Below are 22097 nucleotides of genomic sequence, written 5' to 3' on the forward strand. Positions count from 1 at the left end.
GTAAAACGATTAGAAGGCAGATCTACCCTGAAATGTGATTTAATGTGTTCCATATTCTGGATTACACATTTTATTTGCTGATTCTTTGCTGTCATGTCTTATAATTTTTCTGCACAACTTCTGTGTACCAAGCAAAATTGTTAATTCAGAGGACAGAAATGATGTTGTAGTTCTTATTCCTCTTACATACGTATGTACTACATACTTTTCCTAATTCATGGTCTATAGTGTAGGGAACTGGATATATTATCAGTGCTTTATAAATACTTCTAAACTTAATTTCCCTAATTCATAGCCTGTAGCATGGGGGGCTGGGTGCATCCAAAGTACTTTATAAATAATTTTAAACTTGATTTGATTCTGAGGACAAGTTTATGCTTTTTTAGGGTCACTTGTTTGGGATTCTCAGTGCTGCTATTCTCTACATATTAAAGGAATTCCCTCAGTTACTCTCTAAAATGTTAATTTGTGGGGCGCCTGGACACCTGGGTAGCTCAGTGGGTTAAAGCCTCTGCTTCAGCTCAGGTCATGATCCCAGGGTCCTGGGATCAAGCCCCACATCGCATCGGGCTCTCTGCTCCTCAGGGAGCCTGCTTCCTCCTCTCTCTCTGCCTGTCAAATAAATGATCTCTGTTTGTCAAATAAATAAATAAAATCTTTAAAAAAAAAAAAAGAAAAAGTCTTGAAAAGATAAAATAAAATGTTAATTTGTATTTTATTTAACATTTTTAATGATACATAATAATTTGAAATTAATGCCAGAAGATATTTCCATTTTACTATTCTAAAGCAGGCAAAATGCGATATGAAAAGGGGGAAAAAATGTTAATTATAGACTTCAGCATTCTATGTTGGATCTTTTAGTTGTTCTGGTCAGAAAAACAGGTTTTAAATGGCCTAAGGGCCAGAGCACTGTTTTACATTCCTGTTTGGAGGCTTCCAACGGCAACTGTAAGATTCTATTTAGTACTACAACTGGAGAAAAGCTCATAATAATGTACAATAGAAAATGTCATTTAGACTTATTACTCAGGCATAAAATAAACAGGTTCCTTTCCAGATATTTCATGAAGTATTAGATTAAGCACCATCAAGTTTTGGCCTATTAATTTGTTTATAATATGCAAAATAATTTAATCACTCTATTTCCTATATGAATCACAAGTACTATCGTCATCATTATTTAACAGTTAATCTCCTTTCACAAGGCAGATAGGGGTTTATGAGCAACTTTAAATAAAAATGCCAAAGAAACTGATTTACATATAAAAGAAAAGCAAATAGAGGAACCTTTTCTTACATGGCTTTGTGGCATCTCTGCCCACCCCCTCTTCTCCACAGTCCCTCATCTGTGGCAGTAGAAGGAAGATAGGAGTCTCGTAGCCAAAGATCAATGCAGGGAATTTGTACCCTATCCAGCTTTGGGCAGCCTGCCATTATCCTTCTGCAACCACACCTATTCACCTCCCACTAGGGCAAAGAAGGGCCCGACAGACACGATACCAGAGAGAAGCAAAATGGTAGGGAGGGTAGAGCTTGATAAAATGAAAGATGAAGAAGTGAAATGGGTTTGAAGCTTTCTCTCATTAACGATCCAGACTTCAGTTTCCTCATTTTGTTACTCATTTCTATGTGGCTGGACACAGTGGATTGCACACATGTTCAACTATGTTCTAGGCAAAAAGGGAGACAGGAAGAAGGAGATTATAATCTACATGAATCAAAATGGGGTAAAATTCAAACATAGAATTTATATGGTTAAGAGCTAGAAAATAAAACAAGTAAGACAGAAAACAAATGCAACAAAAATTCACAGAATGGTGGATCAGTGTGGCCTGGACGGTATACCCTGAAAAAACCATGTAGAGAAGGGAAGGTTTAAACTAGACTGGAGAAGTTAGGAGATTGAAAGTGTAACCTCATGGTGGGGAATAAACCTAAAAAATATGCTGAAAAAGAAACAAAGAAGGGAACTAAAGTAGGATTCCTTTAATATGAAATATCCAGAATAGGCAAATCCATAGAGAAAGAAAGCAGATTAGTGGTTGCCAGGGCCTGGGGGGAAGGGGGAAAGGGGAGGGACTGCTTAATGGGTACAGGATTTCCTTTTGAGGTGATTAAAATGTTTTGGAACTAGATAGAGGTGCTGGTTGCACAGCTTGAAGAATGTGCTTAATACCACTGAGTTGTGCACTTTAAAATAGTTAATTTTGTGTTCTGTGAATTTTGCCCCATAAAACAACAACAACAACAAAACAAAAAGTTTAGGGTTTGAGGCAGCCTAAAAGGAGGGGAAAGGAATTTCCAGTGTAAGAAAACAAAGTCTGGAATAGTGCGTAAGCATGGATTGAGGGAAACTCTGCCGAGATCGATGCATTTGAAGTGAATGTAGCACGTGTATGTGAGTAGGAGAAATATGGCTGGAGACAGAGATTTTAGGTCAGATGAGAAAGGGTCTGGAATGCAGGCAAAGGAGTGTGGGTTTTATCTTATAAGGAGTGGTGAGATTCCAGGTCTTGAGAAAAAGAGTGAGATGATTTAATCAGGAGATTAATTTGGCAGTAGTGTGCAGGGAAAACAGGAGGCTATCGCAACATCTGGACATAAAATGAGGAGGGCCTGTAGGAACAAAGAGGTAGGGAAAATGAGACCGATCTGCTAATAAACCCTCTGTTTCTGGCTTGGTACAAGGTAAGTGCAAATTGGAGGATACACATTAAAAATTTTATATTGTCATAACATGCAAGCCCATCATTTTGCATTCTACTGAAGTAGCCACAATGGATTGAAAATTCCTTCACCTCCGAGTTACAGCACCACCTCCCTAAAGAACAAATGGACTGGACTTTGTGACTGAGTCCTATGGGGCAGTCCTCAGCAACGGACTCATTTTTATGGCATGTTTACTATGTGTCACACACTGTGCTAGCCACTGGGACTGTTGCAGTAAGCAAGACAGACACGTCCCTTCCCTTATGGAGCTTCCTGCATCATAGACAGCTCTTTGTCACAGGATTGCTAGAAATTAAAGGGAGGCATGCTTCCACTCAGCGTGAGGGAAGGATTCCAGTTGCTGCAGTTGGGAAGGCTGCCTTGTGAAGAAGCAGATACTTTGTCAGTAGAGACATTCATGTGGAATTTGAATGGCCATCAGTCAAGGAGTCTTGTCTGATAGGACAAATGAACTAGACGTTTTATAGGAGATAACGTAGCAATTCCCTCGTCTGTAATATTAACTTCATAGACTTATTTCTTTTGCTATTGACCATATTGGAAAACCAGGGTCTGCTAAGTGTCTGGACATTTTCGTCAAGACCCGTAATTACATTTCCCTAAATTTGAATGCGCGTTCAATTTTAAGCATATCCGTACGGTTGGTTCCATAGTTCTTTTTTTTTTTTTTTAAGATTTTATTTTTATTTATTTGACAGAGAGAGACACAGCGAGAGAGGGAACACAACAAGTAGGGGGAGTGGGAGAGGGAGAAGCAGGCAGGCTTCCCGATGAGCAGGGAAGCTGCAGGACTCCATCCCAGAACCCTGGGATCATGACCTGAGCTGAAAGCAGAAACTTAACGACTGAGCCACCCATGTACCCCCACCCCCCGTCATAGTTCTTTTTAAAGAAAATACAGTTCTGATGGGTTCTCAGCCATCATTTAATTCCACCTTTAATATTTGTGGTAAGTTCCTCTTCCAAGTGATGTTTTTTTACAAGTAATGCAATATCTACAGAAGTGAGTTATCTAAATCACAGTCACACTGCTAATCTTAAAATCATTTGTTCTTCCTCCTGTGATGTATGGCTGTGGTTGAACAAGACCAGCCCTGACTACCCATTTTGGTAATGTCTTCAGTATTCCATTTTGCCGTGGGTGAAAGTTCAAATAACTTTTATTATTCAATGTTTTTACTTAGTTATTACAGTCTTCCAACTGTTATTGTTAATATTTAGCAGCTGGAATTTTCACAGATTAATTGCACTTTGGAGGATCCAGAGGACTGACTCCCACGGGAGTGATATTCTAACTGGATTTGGGGGAAAATTCTGGAGTGCTTTTAAATAAAGGACATTATGGTCATAAGGATTTTTTTAGTGGTTATGGTATTAGATGAAGAAAAAGTTTAGCTGCAGAAGAAGAAAAATCATTTTTCTTCAAGTCTATTAGAATATTTTGTTAATCCTGATATGAGGAAGTGGTGATGCAACATGGGGGCCTAAGTGGGTAGAAGACGAATCAATGAAACAAGATGGGATTGGGAGGGAGACAAACCATAAGTGACTCTTTTTTTTTTTTTTAAAGATTTTATTTATTTATTTGACAGAGATCACAAGCAGGCAGAGAGGCAGGCAGAGAGAGAGGGGAGGAAGCAGGCTCTCTGCAGAGCAGAGAGCCCGATGCGGGGCTCGATCCCAGGACCCTGGGATCATGACCTGAGTGGAAGGCAGAGGCTTTAACCCACTGAGCCACCCAGGCGCCCCCCATAAGTGACTCTTAATCTTACAAAACAAACTGAGGGTTGCTGGGGGGAGAGGGGTTGGGAGAAGGGGGGGTGGGGTTATGGACATTGGGGAGGGTATGTGCTTTGGTGAGTGCTGTGAAATGTGTAAACCTGGCGATTCACAGACCTGTATCCCTGGGGATAAAAATACATGTTTATATATAAAAATAAATAAATTAATAAATTTTTAAAAAACAATATTTTGTTAAAATAGCACATTTTCACTAAAATATGTATAAAAATTTAAATTGTGTCTAGAACAGTATCTAATATGTTGTGGGTACTCAGTACATATTTGTTGAGAATTGTTCATTGAATGTGGAGTTATGGTGGACAAAGCACTTTGAGTAGAAAAATTATATGAGCATAGGCACCAAAGTAGGGAAAATATGAATTTAGATAAAAACAGAGATAGTCTCCTGAAGGTAGAATTTGTATATAATTACCCATGTGAAAACTTTGGTGGTTTCTTAATTTCCGTACAGTATATAAAATACCAATGATGATGACTTCTGATGCTTATATCTGAAATGAATAGCTGAACTTAAATGTAAAAAGTTATTACCCATGACTAATCTGGATTTTCGAGGTCTCCTGGCTGTACCCTCAGTTCCTGCTCTAGCTCTTCTTCTAACTTCCTCTTTCCCATTGCCCCTCTCCTCCTCACCTCCCTCATTTTTGGTGTTTCTTACATTCTGTCTCTTTTTTTCTTCTTTTTTTTTCTGTCTCTGTTTCTCTCCCTCAGTGGCTGTTTTCCGTTTTTCTTTCTGTTTCCCAGTTCCCAGTATCTCTCTCTTTGGTTGGGTCTCTAATATGGAAATTAAATGTATTTTTATCTACTAGTCAAATGATGAAGTAGGGATGTCCTCTGAATTTAAAATGAACAAAATGTTCATGTTTATGAACATGTTTATGTTGCTCTTTCTGAGGTGAAATGAAATTGGTTATCACTTATACATGGACTCCAATGGATTTTATAAAAGATTTTTGAATCACTAATCTTCACACTGGGAGAAGGGGTTCAATGGACCTTGATTTGTAAATCTAGTAAAACATAGTAGCTTGTTGAGATAACTCCTATTTGTCTCTAACAACCTTAGTTTCATCTCTTTTTTCCAAATGGTGGGTATACCAGATATATCACATGATCCTTCAGGATCTAGTTTTTTTCTTTAATTATTTTTATTAACATATAATGTATTATTAGCCCCAGGGGTACAGGTCTGTTAATATTCAGGCTTATACACTTCCCAGCACTTACCATAGCGCATACCCTCCCCAATGTCCATAACCCAACCTCCTTCTCCCTACCTCCCAACCCCCCAGCAACATTCAGTTTGTTTCATGAGATTAAGAGTCTCTTATGGTTGATCCCATTCTGTTTCATTTTTCCTCTTCCTGCCCTCCCACAACCCCCTGCCCTGCCTCTCAGATTCCTCATATCAGAGAGATCATATGATGATTGCCTTTCTCTGATTGACTTATTTCACTCAGCGTAATACTCTCTAGTTCATCCACATTTATTATGTCTTCATATATGCCATTACACAAGAGCTGGAACTTTTGTCTGTTTTGTTCATTCTTTATGCTCGGTGCCCAGAACACTGCTAACAAGTATCAGATGCTCAATGAATGATTGTCGTTTTTTTATTTCAAATCTACTGTCTCATTCTACTTCTAGTCCTAAATAGCTATCATGACTTTTTGGAGTAATATTGCCACTAGGATAATTTAGTTTATATATGATTTCATGTTTAGAGAATGCTTTCTCTCTGTTCAGTCTACCCTTTACTCCATAGCTTAAATCTTTTGCCAAAATGTCATTTAACTATCCTTCTAAAGGACTGTTCTTTAATTATCTCAAGCACCAAAAAAGTAATCTAGCTATTGATAGTAATATTTAATATTTGTTGAGTACTTATCAGGCTCTATTTTAAGCATCACCTACATTATTTCATTTTATTCTTCAAACAACCATAGAAAGTACACACTATTATCTCTCTTTTGCAGATGAAGAAATAAGCACAGAGAGGCAAAAATAACCTTCCAGGTGATAAAATGAGGATTTGAACTCAGGCAGTTTGAATACAGGCACCCGGTCTTATACTCTTTAACAAAAGCCTAATTTTGTAGTGTTTAACTTGGCAGAGAAAGAGATGTCTACACTCTACCAACACCGCTACCTCCATTCCACACGTAACAGATCTACAGAAGTATAACCATATTCAGGTGTAACTATGGATTAGATCTAAACTTTAAGTTGTTCAGGTCCACTGCATCAGTTTATGTGTTTTGTAAGTGCTAAGAAACTGGAAGTACTTATTCTTGTTACCTGTGACGAGGTAAATCATGTCACCAAATCTTTAAATTATATTCAGTAATTCCACCATCACTTAAAATCACTGTTAAGAGATTGTTCAGTTCCATTTTTCTCTCCCTCTTAGATTCCTCTTAATCAAAATCAAGCCTCTTTTTTTTTCTTTTCTTTCTTTCTTTCTTTTTTTTTTTTTTTTTGGTCATCCCAGGATAGAGAGGTAAGTTCAATAGCAAATTTTGTATGGCTAGTGTAAAAATCTAGGGAAGGATAGAATTGGCTCTTCTTGAGTCTGGCCACTGATGGAATCCATCAGCTGTTTAGGGGGGAGGATGGTGAGAAATTTAGTTTGATGGGATTAAAAATTAGTCATTTGAGTGTGTTCATATACTTTCACTTTCCCCCAATCCACCAAAGAGAATCTTCTTTTGATAATACAACACCTTCTTCCCTTACCCTTAGAAAAGTTGATCTTACAAGGTCATTGCCTATTTTTTGTGAGGAAGTGCTAGAGAATATAAGTAGAAAGGGACTGAATGGGAAAACCTGGAGGACATGATAAAGTGCTGAACAGGGGAGGAAGAGGGAAAGATAATAAATTTACTGGGCTGGGAATAGAGAAAACGTTTAGTGAGGTGTTTGGGTGGGGAGACATTTTGGAGAGTGTGGTAAATGAAAAAAATTGAAGGATGTAGGGAAAAGGGATATGAGAAGGTTGCTTGTTATTATGAACTGAATGTTCTATAACATGTTTTGAGGGATCTGAGTGGAGAATAGAATTCCTTTTAATCTTGCAAGGAATGAGGAGCAGCCCAATTATGTGTTGAGTTGTGTTTCTTTCCTTCCTTAGTGGGGAAAGATAGGTAGTAGGCTTGGGTGGTTTTGAGCTTGAGGTTCCCAAAGAACCTCAGGTAGGGGTGTCCAAAAAAAAATTGGAAATGCAGAATTAGAACACTTGCAAGAATAGCTGTAGTTGCCGATAAAAATTTGTGAGCTATAAACAAGCAGATTTTATGGGTAAGAGTGAACCAGGAAAGAACTTTCAGGACACATAAGATAGAAAAGCTCAGAAAGAAGAGGTACCAAGAAGAGGCGCTGAAATCATAGTCATGTGACAGGATAAGAGCTAGGAGAAAATGGTCTTCAGGCAAATAAAGAAGGAGACCATTTCAGTGGTAAAGGATGGACAAAATACCAAACACTGCAGAAGACCAATGTGCCGAAGCCAGCTCAGACCGGCTTGTGAAAGTGAGCTGTTAAAATTTTCAGGGTTTCTGAGAGCCCATTATTATCCACAGCCATTATTTAAAATACAATGGTTAAAAATAAATAAATAAATAAATAAAAAATAAAGTAAAATACAATGGTATATACTTGCAATTAAACAAGTTATATTAAAAAAAAAAAACAAAAGCAATAAACACACCTCGGACATCACTTCCTAATTGTTTTACATTGTTGTGTTCCTGTCGATTGTGTCTGAGTGGTAGAAATGCAATGTGGCCTGAGCCCCTGCTCCAGCGCTGCCCACCCCAGCGCTCTGTGATGTTATGTCAATAGCCTCTGCTCAATCCTGGGGGGAGTATTGACACCACAGAAACTGGCAAACACTGCAAATCGGGGCATTTTCACCTGTAAGGAGAACCATTTGTTAAATATTTATCAGCACAGCTTTGGATAAATAGAGTGAAAATCAAGAAAAGTCTAAAGAATTTAGCAAGAAGGAAACAGTGTATGAATTTTGCCTTAGTGTCAGTAGAAAGGTGGGCAAAAACCACAGTAAAGTGGGTTGAGGAGTAAAATAATAGGAAGTGAAGACACATTTTCAAATTGAGTTAAGGCAGATTTTTTTTTTTATTACTTACCCTACAGTACATCATTAGGTTTTGATGTAGTGTTCCACAATTCATTGTTTGCATATAACACCCAGTGTTATTGTTGATTTTTGTTTTAGGTGTTGGGCCCACAGAGTATATACAATGCTTTTTTTGTACCTTCTTAATCTCCAAAAAAGGAATAATGTGAGCAAATTTGCTTTATGGTGGAAACCTCTCTGATAGAAAGTCTTTTTTTTTTTTTTTTTAAAGATTTATTTATTTGACAGAGAGAAATCACAAGTAGACAGAGAGGCAGCCAGAGAGAGAGAGAGAGGGAAGCAGGCTCCCTGCTGAGCAGAGAGCCCGATGCGGGACTCAATCCCAGGATCCTGAGATCATGACCTGAGCCGAAGGCAGCGGCTTAATCCACTGAGCCACCCAGGCGCCCCTCTGATAGAAAGTCTTAAGGAACTAGTTATCTACAAAACACATTTTGGGAAACGCTGCTGTAGTATTTAGCAAATGAGATGATATTGGTTATAAGTTTGAGTGAGATAAATATTTCTGTTATTAAAGTTTCTTAGTGTTCTAAAGGAACAATGTCAAGAATGGCTGTTGCATTTTGTTGAGTCTTTTTTTTGCGTTGAGATAATCATCTACTTTCTTTTAAAACTTGACCTAGTGCTCTGACACGTTATTTAATAAATGTTCTGGAGGTAAATCTTTGCCTGAAGTAAATCCAACCTGATTGTGGTGGTTTGTTCTTTTAGTATATGATTGAATTTGTTCATTAGCATTTTATTTATAGCTTTAAATCAATATTACTAAGTAGAACTGGTATTTTTATCTTCATTTTCTGTTAGGTTTTAACATCAATATCATGCTACTTTTGAAAAAATTGGTCACTGTATTTTTTTTCTATTCATAAATAATTTTGTAACAAGAAAATTATCTCTTCCTTGAAAGTTAGAAAAAAAAATCTAGAAAATTATCTAGGCCCAGAGCTTTTGGGGAAGTAATTCTTTGATAAGTTTTCAGTGGCTTTCATTGCTAATTATTTTTCTATTTCTTAAGGCAACTTTTGCCACTTCTACCATTTCAGACAAATTAGTTTGAGTAAATTGCCCCTTGGTCTGCATTACTATCTACTTACATCTGAGAGACGATTTTTAGCAGAACATAAAAAGTTGGATGAGTAGGTATGAACGGCCCCTGTCTCATGTGGGTTGTGTTGAAATGTCAGGGGTTCAGATTTGAAAGAAGCCAATTGGTGAATGGGAATGAGTAGAAGGATTCATAATCTAATTAATAAAACCAAGCTGTGTTTAACTGACCGGATGGAGAATGTGAAAGAAAACTTGGTATACATTACCCCCAGAACCGCTCTTGTTTCTTCTCTACAGTAGCTAATGTTTGGAAACGGCTCCTTCTGTGTGTGGTACAGTGCAATTCTAAGTGGGTACAGAAAGGAGATTACTGATCTTAGTTATAGGAAGGGTTTGGGGAAAGATTATAGAATCCCGTCTGTCTCTGAAAGCTGCAGGAGCCAGCCCAGTTTTCTGTTCGATCTAACTCTTAGGACCATGAGCTAAGAATACTTATCTTTACCTTTTTCTTGTTTTTAATGAACGCATATGTATTTCAAAGGGAAATTGGGACCAGTGTCAAGGAAAGCTAGTATGATTTGCTCTTAACTTGGAGTCCGCATTCTTTAATTTTTTTCAGATAGAGATTTTGTTCCCGTTTTTCTTTATTAATATTCTTTCCTTTTTCCTCCCATATACTTAAGCCCTTTTTAGTTTAATTGAATGTAAAAAAAAAAAAAGAAAAACAAAAAACAAAACCAAAAACCTCAAAGTGATAATCCATTAGAGATAAAAATTGTCCCTCATGTGTTATACATATTATATGCAATGAATAGTTTTGGTGTGGATATTCCTTTCGTTTTTGACTAACAAATGAGAGAGCATTTATGTAAATTGGTCTGATACAGGTTGGTAATCAGTCAGAAAACAAAACGTACCAGTCTAAAATACTGACGGGTCAGAGTTTTCTGTAGAAGAATATGTCCCATTCTGAAAACAAATAATTACTTTATTAGTGTTGAGTCTGTGTTAAGAGAAGTACTAAATAGTGCTAGAGAAACAACAACAAAAAAATTCATTGGCTATAGTTTATATTCTTTCATGTTAGAAATAACAAAATGGGAAAACATCTTATACTCATAATCCACTACTTTGATGTTACATATCAGGTAATAGGATAGTTTTTGCAAGATTCAAGTTTGCAAAGCTATAAAATTAAAAAAGAAAAAAGTTGGAATTTTGTGTAGGTTAGATTGTGTAGTTCATTGGGTCTGGAAGTTCGGGCTATTAAGGCCCCTATGATAAAGCTTTTGGCACTAGATGCTGTTTTGTCTTTATGGAATGTACAGCTATTCTCAGATCCCTGAGACCTTCGTAAGAGCCAAGGATATGAATCCTGAGACCTTTGGCACATTTTCTTGAATTCTTTGCTCTCTGGGTCTTCCTCTTAAAAATCTCCACATGGAATATGCTACGTCTCCTGTCCCTAAATGGTTGTGATACATGACTATACTTTCACTATAGGCTTAATAGCCATGTGCCATCTAGAATGAGGTTCTGTATTTTAATAATAGCATATTTGCTATGTATAACTTTTAGCAAACACCTGTCTTTTGAGATTATTAATCTTTTTAAGATCTAGTTTTTTTGAAGTCTGTCCAGTAATGTAGGTGTCATTATTAATTTGATGTAAAAGATGGATGAGATAAAGAACCTTAACTCATGATCAGTGACAGAGTAGGAAAGTAGGTAAAGTAAATCTAATACATGTCTCTTTAAGAAGATTCTCCAGCCCTGTGTGATTTACAGTTGGTAGTCTGTTGGTTACTTCTAGAGAATATTAAAATCAAAGAAAACAAACATTCCAAATGAAATCTAACAGAAAAAATAAATTTATTTTTTCCTTACATTTTGGCAGCCTAGTTGTCTAAGACTTTTGAGTATGTGTATATCAAATGTTTTGTGTTTTTTTTTTTAATTGTTCAGATTTGAAAGACGCCAACTCTAAGCCAGTATATAAGACCATTTTCTCAAACAAGAGTCGCCCTTTCACGGTAGGTAAATGCAGAATTATTTTACTAAATTGGTATTTTAAAGCATTGTTTTAAAAGAACATGCAAATTCTTCATAGTATTTTGTTGTAAAATTTCTTAGAGAGCTTATTTTGGCTATCAGAATACTTTCTGCTTTGTAATTTACCAGTCAGTTGAAGGAGAACATAATAATGTATTTGTGTAAGACAAAACAAAGATAAGAGAGTGACCTAGAAGTTAAAAAATAACTTAGATCCTTAGAATTAAGTCTCAAGTACAAGTATATTATTTTAGTTTCCTGTGATACTTACAATTAAATTGAGATAAAAATAAAAATACCTTGCCTGGTTCCCTCTAAGACATGCAACCATGATCCTTGCTCACAAAGGAGAAACTAGTTTCAATATCTAATACTAATACACATATTTTTTTTATTTGGGGAGTTAAAATATGATACTACAGTTATTTATTTTATTGCTCACATTTTTCCAGCTCCCAGTGGCCAAAGCTGAAAGATTTTGAGCAATAATATAAATGGCTATAGTACTGGATTATAACTCCCCAAATAAAATAGATATACATTATTCCACACTGATATAGATAAGTGACTGAATCAATAAATAAATGTGTAGTTAAATATATACAGGTTTTGTATATTAATTATACCTCAGTAAAGCTGTTAAAAAAGAAAAAGACTGAGGAACTACCCTAGATTTGGAGGAGAATAAGAAGACATGGCAGCTAAACACAATGTGGGATCCCAGAACTGAGAAAGGGTATTAGTGGAAAAACTGATGAAGTCCAAAGAAAGTAGTTTATAGTATTCTTCCAATGTTAATTTATTAGTTTTGATCATTGTACTGTGGTTGTAATAGGTCAACAGCCAGAGAAGCCAAGTGAGGGGTACATGGGAGTGTTCTGTCTTTGCAACTTTTCTGTAACCCTCAAATTATTTTGAAATGAAAAGTTCTTTAAAAGTCCCAGTGGAGTCCCTAAATAATCATTTTCATTGATTTATAGGGCGACTTTCTGTTTGTCTGCACATCTTAAAACAGAGAGAAGCAGGGGCATTCTTTTCATCAAGGGTACTCTTTGAGTTGTGTTTCTTAATCCTAGCCATATACACTGCAGTCCCTACCTCCACAAGTTCGGCCTTCACTTAATATTTCAGAGAGTTACTTCCAGTCCCCTAGAAGACCTGTGTGTGGGAAATGCCATGAGGCTCTGCCTCCTCGGGAACCATCTCTTAGCAAGTTTTTAGCTGGTGATGATCAGGGTCTGATGTGAATTTTCAAACCCAAACTGTGAGACTGTTCAGATCTCATTAATAATCTCTTGGCCCACCAATCTTCACTACCGAAGGCAACATCTGAACTCAGAATTAGGAGAAGTAGAAGTCGTATAGTTGAATGGTGAAAATGAGGGAAGATCATACTGTTTTTAGGTCAAATGTCTGGGAATTCAGTGAGTACAAGTACTACTAAGGGAACTTTGATTCTTAAAGAAAAATCAACAGCAGCATTAAGTTTGCTTAGAAAATCAGTGTAACTTTAGAAAAACCTGAAGCCATTTCAAATCGAAAGACCAACTTCTTGATAGAAGACAAAGTAAGGGACCAGTATATACTTTGGCATCTAAACGTGAGTGTTTGGTCTCAATCCAAGCATTTGGGCATAAAAATGAAATGCTAAGTATTAGGAATTCCTGTATGAAGTTTTTTATTTTTTGCGGGCAACTCTGTGTGTTCAACCAGTTTCATGAACTACACTGTTTTACACAGTTCAGGGGAAACACGAAAAAACAGAAGTTTGTACCTAGAGCAGTGAAATTCCTAGAGACAGCAGGCAGCATGGTGGCTGGCAGAAGCTGGGAAGAGGGACGGATGGGGAGCTAGTTTTTCATGGGGACTGGGTTTTACTTTGGAAAGATGAAAAAGTTCTGGAGATGGTGGATGGTGGTGCTAGTTGAACAATGTGTGAATGTACTCAGTGCCACTGAACTGTATATTTAAAAGAGTTAACAGGGTAAATTTTTATGTTGTATATATTTTACCACAATTTTTCTGAAAAGCAAAAAAGAAATAATGGAAGTTTCTAGCAGTTAGCCTTCCACTTCTTTGCCAGGGTGTCCAGCTATGAGGAGAATCTCTGCTCAAGAGCTTTTATCCTGAGGAATTTTTTTATTTTGTTATTAATCTAGAGATAATTCCCTGGGCATCATTTGGCATCGGGCTGTTTAAATGGCCCCTCTATCATCAATTTTGCATGTAAAAAGAAGCCTGGTACACAGGACACGGTAGAGCTGGGCCACAGAGAGAGTTGGTTGTGGGGTTAATTTATAACTAAGACAAATGAATCTATAAAAAGAAGAAAAGCCCCATAAGAAATTTGTTAACTGATGGTAAGGGAGGAAAAAAGGGCTTAGATAAAAGATATCTGAACTTGTTTGGTCCCCATGATTTTATGGCTGAGGAATTCAATTAGAGGTGTACTGGGTGGAGCAAATCACAATTCTGTAAATTACTAATAGGACACAACGATCTTTATCGTTTTCTGTATGTGCTCACATGCAAAGTTCAGTCCTGCCCTCTGTAAATGAACTCTCTGCCGAAATATACTGCTGTGTACAAATGCAGGGCTTCAGGATTGGAACATAGATAATGTTTGGTTGTAAAACCTAAAAGGCGGTAGGTGGCCCATTTAGAAATAAAATGAGGAATGAGGACAAATTACTTTTGCTTTGGAGGAGTTTTGATTATTGGGTTGTTTCACTTTGCATGAAATTCTTTTAAGTCATTTGTGGTTTGAATATTTGTAGGGAATGGTCGTTTTAGAATAACAATATAGAGAAAATTTTAAGAAACAAGATTACATGTTTAAAATGTATTACAGTGAACAGGAAAAAGATTAGAGGTGATTGATTGTCTTTTCTTTCCTTTTTTTAAAGACTTTATTCATTTACTTGAAAGAGAGAGAGAGAACAAGTAGACATAGTCGGGGGGGGGGGAGAGGGAGAAGCAGGCTCTCCACTGAGCAGGCAGCCCGATGCTTGGCTTGATGCGGGGCTTGATCCCAGGACCCTGGAATTGTGACCTGAGCCAAAGGCAGATGCTTAGCTGACTGAGCCACCCAGGCACCCCTTGTCTTTGCTTTTCATTCTAAACCTTCATTTGAGGGTTAAGTGTCATAGTAACTGATTTGAAGTAGAGATTATAGGTTTTAACTGCAATACAGTTTACTGTATTTTTTATATCAAATAAGCAATGTAATAATAATGATACCGATCACTTAAAAAAATTATCTATAATCTTAATATTATTTTTCAAACTATTCTACAAATTGCCTTCCAGTTCTTGATAAGCATACACACATATTTTTATATGTCTATGTAATATTTGATACATCGTTATCTCTTGACCCTCAATGTCTGTGCAATTAAGCGATTGTATTAAATTATTTCTAAATTCTGTTTCATTCAAAACAATGTTTTAGAACCTAGCTTTGTCTAAATTATACAACATTTTGTGAAAAAAGTGTATGTCAACCACAGTGGGTACTATCTTTACTTAAAAATGTTAGGCACAGCTATAAAATGTTGAGAGTTAAATTCTTAAAAATTAAGCCTGAAAGTAAAGCTTCTGTGGTATAGAGACTCTGAATTAAACTTCAGAATGCATCGTAGATTTGATTATTTGAGATTCTTGAGTAATAAATCAAATGAAGCCGTGTTCTCAAGTAATTTTAATAAAACCTATTGCACAAATAGGTCTGATAACAGGATACAAAAGATTACTTTTGACAGTTACTTAATTCTCATTTATATCCTGCACTTTCATTCTCAAAAAATACTTTTTTTAAAAAGATTTTATTTGGCAGAGATCACAAGTAGGCAGAGAGGCAGGCAGAGAGGGAAGCAGGCTCCCTGCTTAGCAGGGAGCCTGATGCAGGGGCTCCATCCCAGGACCCTGGGATCATGACCTGAGCCAAAGGCAGAGGCTTTAACCCACTGAGCCACCCAGGCGCCCTCAAAAAATATTTGTAATCTTTTCATAGTTTCTTTATTTTAATATTTCCATCAACTAAGACCATATAAAATCATTGATTTTGGCACCTAGTTAGGAAAAAAACATACATGTCTTCATCATCTTTCCTTCCACAGTGTTCTTTGCCTTTAAAAAAAAATTGATTATCTGGATACTTTCAACAACTCATATGTTACAAATAATGTACATAAATTTTACCACAGTATCATGTAAGAGGTCAGTCATTAGAAGCCATTATTATTCCATGAAACATAAAGTGAAGCAACTCAGTTACTAAATTTTTTTTCTTTATACTGATGAACTCCTTGTCCTTCAATCCAGATCCTGTGATCTGAAATCATTTAAGTTACTAAAAGTTCGATATTTTTAACCTTTTATACTCTCAGTAGACAGGACATAGGAAATTTAGTGACGTAAACATCTTTAGTAATCTTTAAAAGTCATAAGACTTGGTAGCTGGGACAAAAAACAATTAAGTATAAATTTCAGGGAAATACCATAATGGCATGACTTTTGTTTTCTTTTGTCAGCAAGCCACATGGCTTTCCTCTCAAACTCAAGGCATATGCCGTGCAGGCTCCTTTTATGATTTTGGTTTCTTCTGCATCACAGAAATATATGTTTTCCTAAGTTTACTCACTATAATTTGTGATTGCTATTTTTCTTATCTGCGAAGGAAGTACAACAGCTCCCACTGGGGAAATACAATGTTAAGTCAATCCTAAAATAAGAAATCTAAGGGAAAGGTCACATCCTAATAACTTGTGCAAATCTAAATTCCCATGGAGCTTTAAAATTATTTTGTAGGAGTAGAGTATTAACAATGTGTTGTTGAACTTCTTCCAGATAGTGTCGTAAAATTGAGAGCACTTTTGTGTCCAGTAGCGACTATTGACGTATAATTATAATTGAGAAGAACTGATGTTTTTTAGCAATCTATTTTGAGTATCCAGAGAAATCTAGCGTAACTACGCGATCATGAAAGATTTATTTTTTGTTGCTTTCACTGGAAATATAAGGTGTATCATTCAGCAAGTATTTTAATAATTACGTGCATACAATGAAGATGATTTTTCCTACTGCTATAGAGAAGTTTAATACTCAACTTTTTACCAACGCTGATCTCTGATTATACTTTAGAAGAACCCTAACTGTGTCATTCCAGAGAATATCATTGTTTTGAGAGTCGAGACGCCTGGGTTGTAATCTTTCCTCTTTTGTTAATTGGCAATTTCTTAAAAACTTGGGACCTCAATTTCCTTATCTATTAAGTGGGAGATGTTTATTGTGAGGATCAAGTAAGATCAGATATATAAAGGGCTTAGAAAATTCTTACAGAATTATATGTCTTTAAGGGATGACTATAATTCTTGCCTTTAATTTTTACCTTTTCCAAATGAAATCAAAATAGGCAGAGGACAGGTAACTTATTCCATCCCACTCAACCTAAGAGCTACCAGGACACCCTAATCAGCACCCCACTCACTGACCAAATCCAGATCATTTTTTTGAAAGGGTGGGATTTGAGTGCAAGTCACTCCCTTACTCTGTAATACTACACAAGAATTACATTTTGCCACCAGGATGATTGTTTCCTAGCACATACTAATTTTTTTTTTGAAGATGTGTGGTTGGCGCACATCTTCATTCCTTAATCTGTACTTTCTTATTACCAGTTAAAGTGGAACAGAATGCGGTTTTTGCCTTTTGACCTGCTGCTATTTCTTTCCTTAATGGTGATTATGTGTTTTCTGTAATTTAAGGATTTATAGGAACATACTTGGTTGTCCTCCCTGCTGGGGCCCATTCAGTAGCAGGAGCTATTTGTTGAAATTATTGCGATCTTATTTCAGTTTCAGACCCCACAATAATATATTGCCACATAATAAGAAATAATAAAATAACTTTATTTTAAAGAGTAAATGCTTCTCTGTGTCATAGGAGTTTAAAGAATTTCTGCAACTATTCAATATATTTTTAAAATACCTTTGTTCAAGAAAAACTTTAAGCCCCTTCATTGTTTTAGTTTGTTTTTAAATTTTATTTTTAAGCACCAATATGAAAAGGGTGACACATAACAGATCTGTATTCTACCACATTTTACCAGAAAAAGTGCTTGCTAGAAGCGATCACACTTCTAAAAATGTAGTGCCTCTGTGTCTGACAAAATGGACTAACTACCTTTAAGTTTACATCCTTTTAAAGAACAACTGACCTGGGATGTGTTGGTGGCGGGAGTGTGTTGGAGGGACTTGACTTTCAACCTTAAGCAAAACGTGAAAGTTATAAAAAATGCTGCCAAGTTGTGTTCTCAATATATGTACTAACTATTTTTATCCAACTGAATTTGAAACAAAAGTAGTAACAACAGCAAGTAAGTATCTAAGAAGAATGCTTTTTTTGTACACTTCTGCTCCCCAGTTGCAAATGTGATGGGGGAAAAAATCTTCCTATGTATGGATCTACTGATTGCTGCTACTCTAGTTTTGCTTTTCCAACCTTATTTCCATTGATGTTGATTTAGTTCAGATTATCCTAATTTCTCACCTCAATAATGGCACGTTATCTGACTCAACATTTTACTGTTTGCATTTCACCCTCCTAAGTTGACAGTTATCTTTCTAATGCTGTTTGTTTACATTTCACCCTCCTTTCAAAGAGCATTGGAATCTTTGTGGTCAGCCTCAGCCTGCCCCCTCAGTGTATCCTCTCCATTGGCTGCCACAAATATTAGAGTTCAGCCACACCAGACTGCTCAATGTTCTGGTTCCGTTCATGGCTGGAATATACCAATTACTGTATCATACTGTAACAGATTTTATAGTCAGTTTTAGGAGTGAGCTTCCTGAGAGCAGAGACCATCTTTGGGCTATCCCTAGTGCTTAACAAAAATTTTAGCAAATATTATGCAAGTAATGAAATGATAATGTAATTGAAATTAAAATAATGCACATATACTTTTATTTCTGCTAATTAGACATAGTATTATTAGCAGTCTTGCCTAAATGTTATTTTAAAATTTACCAAATAGAGATGAAAAGTATGTACAAAACTGAATTACTTTAAAAGAATTTCTGTGACATTGACACCTGGGTGGCTCAGTGGGTTAAGCCTCTGCCTTCGGCTCAGGTCATGATCCCAGGGTCCTGGGATAGAGCCCCGAGCATCAGACTCTCTGCTCAGCGGGGAGCCTGTCTCCCCCCCCCCCCCCGCCTCTCTCTGCCTACCTTTCTGCCTGCTTGTGATCTCTGTCAAATAAATAAATAAGAATTTCTGTGACACGTATATGCATTTATGATTTTATAGATTTAACATTTACACAGCATTTTTCTTTTTTTTTTTTTTTAGACATCTTATTTATTTGACAGACAGAGATCACAAGTAGGCAGGCAGAGAGAGAGAGAGAGGAGGAAGCAGGCTCCCCGCAGAGCAAAGAGCCTGATGTGGGACTCGATCCCAGGACCCTGAGATCATGACCTGAGCCGAAGGCAGCGGCTTAACTCACTGAGCCACCCAGGCGCCCCTACACAGCATTTTTCTTTTTGCACATGTTGTAAACCCAGGCATAAAAGTGCATAAGTACCTCATCAGCTACCTTTTACCTGTATAATTCAATTCACAGACTAGTGATGGAGTTTCTGTGTTCAGTTGCATCTGAAGCAAGGCTTCCAAGTCAGGTAAAGGGCTAGGACAGGTTTTTTGTTCGTTTTTTAGTAACATATAATGTATTTTTGTTTCAGGGGTGCAGGTCTGTTATCCATCAGTCTTACATAATTTACAGCACTCACCATCGTACATGCCCTCCCCAGTGTAGGACAGTTATTTATCATGAGTTTTATGTATGTATGCATTTTTTCTTAAGATTTTATTTATTTATTTGACAGAGGGAGACACTGCGAGAGAGGGAACACAAGCAGGGGCAGAGGGAGAGGGAGAAGCAGTCTCCCTGCTGAGCAGGGAGCCCGATATGGGGCTCGATCCCAGGGCCCTGGGATCATGACCTGAGCCAAAGACAGATGCTCAATGACTGAGCCATCCAGGGACCTCTTATTTATTTAGTTTTGGGAAGGTTGTATTTATCTGTTTAAGAGAGAGAACACACACACAGGGGGAGGGGCAGAAGCAGAAAGAGAAGCAAACTCTCTGCTGAGCAGGAAGCCCTACTCAAGGCTTGATCCCTAGACTCCAGGATCACGACTTTAGCTGAAAGCAGACACTTAACTGAGCCACCCAAGTGCCCTTATATATATTATTTATTAAAACAAGTTATTTAGGGACGCCTGGGTGGCTCAGTTGGTTAAGCAGCTGCCTTCGGCTCAGGTCATGATCCCAGCATCCTGGGATTGAGTCCCATATCAGGCTCCTTGCTCGGCAGGGAGCCTGCTTCTCCCTCTGCATCTGCCTGCCATTCTGTCTGCCCGTGCTCGCTCTCTCTCCCTCTCTCTCTCTCTCTGATAAATAAATAAAATCTTTAAAACAAAACAAGTTATTTATTGAACTACTTTTATATATGCAGCACTCTTCTAGACAAAACAGAGATGAAATAGTCCTTGCTTACAGTCTTGTTTCAAAGACATTACCTACATATACCACATGAAAGAATTAAATAACAGAACCAGGCACCGTGTGATTGAGGAAAAACATGGAATAAAAATTCGTGGAATAAAATACACATGCAGAGCTGGAATAGTGCTTTGTTATTTCCTAACAACTTACTTCCGCCTGGAAGTAAGAATATGGATACGTGAGAAGGAAGAAGCTGGAAATTGTAAATATGAGGAGCCTCATGGGGTAGGAAAGTCAAGATATTGGTGGGCATGCTATACTGGAGAATCAGGGGGAAGTACACATACGGAGCAAAGGGGCTATATTTGGCAGGGTACAAATGTTGGACTGAAGAAACAGGGCTTTGTCTAGGAGGCATTGGGAACTTGAAGGTTTAGAAATAGGGAAGAAGTAAGACAGAAGTTCTCTGTGGAAGGGACAAGTGAAAGATATTTTGATAACTTCTAAGATTTGGTGACTAAATAAGAAATGAAGATGATAAAAGACAAAAGCATCAAAGATGAACTTTTGGCTGATATACAGAGAGATAAGATTTTCAAAGAAATAGGAAAGAGGGACTCCTCTGGGGGAAGAAAGATGCACCTGCTTTTAGACTTGTTCAATTTGAAGTGAAGGTGGGATATCTAACAAATGCCCCCAGAGAGATGTGTGAAGATAGGGGATGAGCCTTGTTTCAGGCAGTGGAAGTAGTCTGTTGATTTGAGTGTTTTTGTCATAGAGGGAAGCTGAGGTCTGCAGAACCGACACACAGGTTAAGTTTGAAAGATGAGAGAGAGGACAGACTGGGATCATCAATGTCAAATGAAAAGAGTTTTATGAAAAGGAAAGGAAAACAACACTTAGTATCATTAGGTACCTGACATTACAGTAACAAGTTGACATATATAATCTTATTTAGTCCTCAAAATTACTCTATAAAGTAGGAATTAGGATTATCCCTTTTACAGGCATATAAAGTAAAGTTTAGCTGGTTCCATGACTTGGCTGAGAACACACTGCCAGCACAGGATGAAATCTGTATTGAAATGGAGATCTTTCTGACTCCCAAGCTCACGTATTTTTTTTTAACTGAAATAAAATGTAAAATGACAATGAATAGTCAAGAAGAATGAAGAAAGGAATAATGCCTTTAACAGTTACAAGGAAGAGACTGTCATTTAAGATTAGGGTTTAAGTCTAGCAGTAGGAAGGGGTATTTCAGTGAGCTGTGTGGGTCAGCAGGTGGTGTGTGAATGAAGGGAGTGATTTCAGACCACTGGTATTTGGCCAGCAAGTAGGACAGGTCTTCTGGAGAAGCTGAGTCAAGTAAAGTTAAGAAGAGAGCACACGTGGAGAAGAAGTGGAGAAGTGGAGAAGAAGAGAAAAGTGCAGGGGTGAGGTCTCAAGATAGCCCTTAAAGGAAAACAGACCCTGAGAGAAAAGACTGCTTCCACTAAATTTGGAGAAAGGAGAATGAGCTTAAATGTGATCACTCACCCAGTAGGTAGAGAGAGATTTCAGATAAGCATAGGTTTATCAAAGCACTAGCTATGAAGATATTTCTGACATTATAGCTTACTTGGAAGAAAAGCTCATTAAAATAAAGACATAGCAGCCAAGTGACCTCTTCCACCATCATATGTTAGACAAATTAGGTTAAGTTAGATTAATCGATCTTTACAGGCCCTTCCAGTACTTAATTTTCTATGCATGTAGAATGGGGCAGCCTTGATCTATGCACAGATATGGCAGTCATATA

The 22097-nt window shown here is 37.2% G+C and overlaps 1 protein-coding gene across 4 annotated transcripts in view; it reads left to right on the forward strand.

The window, feature by feature from the left end:
• PPARG (peroxisome proliferator activated receptor gamma) overlaps window positions 1–22097 on the forward strand; it is a 132253-nt gene that overhangs the window by 11794 nt on the left and 98362 nt on the right. For 3 of the 4 annotated variants that reach the window (XM_059390351.1, XM_059390353.1, XM_059390352.1), the window contains exon 2: window positions 11705–11772. The exons of the other annotated variant lie outside the window; for it this stretch is intronic. The gene's annotated coding sequence lies outside the window, so the exon portion shown is untranslated. The remainder of the gene's footprint in view (window positions 1–11704; window positions 11773–22097) is intronic. 4 annotated transcript variants of the gene reach the window in all.

Source organism: Mustela nigripes, chromosome 2, assembly GCF_022355385.1.
Source record: "Mustela nigripes isolate SB6536 chromosome 2, MUSNIG.SB6536, whole genome shotgun sequence".
NCBI classification, from domain to species: Eukaryota; Metazoa; Chordata; class Mammalia; order Carnivora; family Mustelidae; genus Mustela; species Mustela nigripes.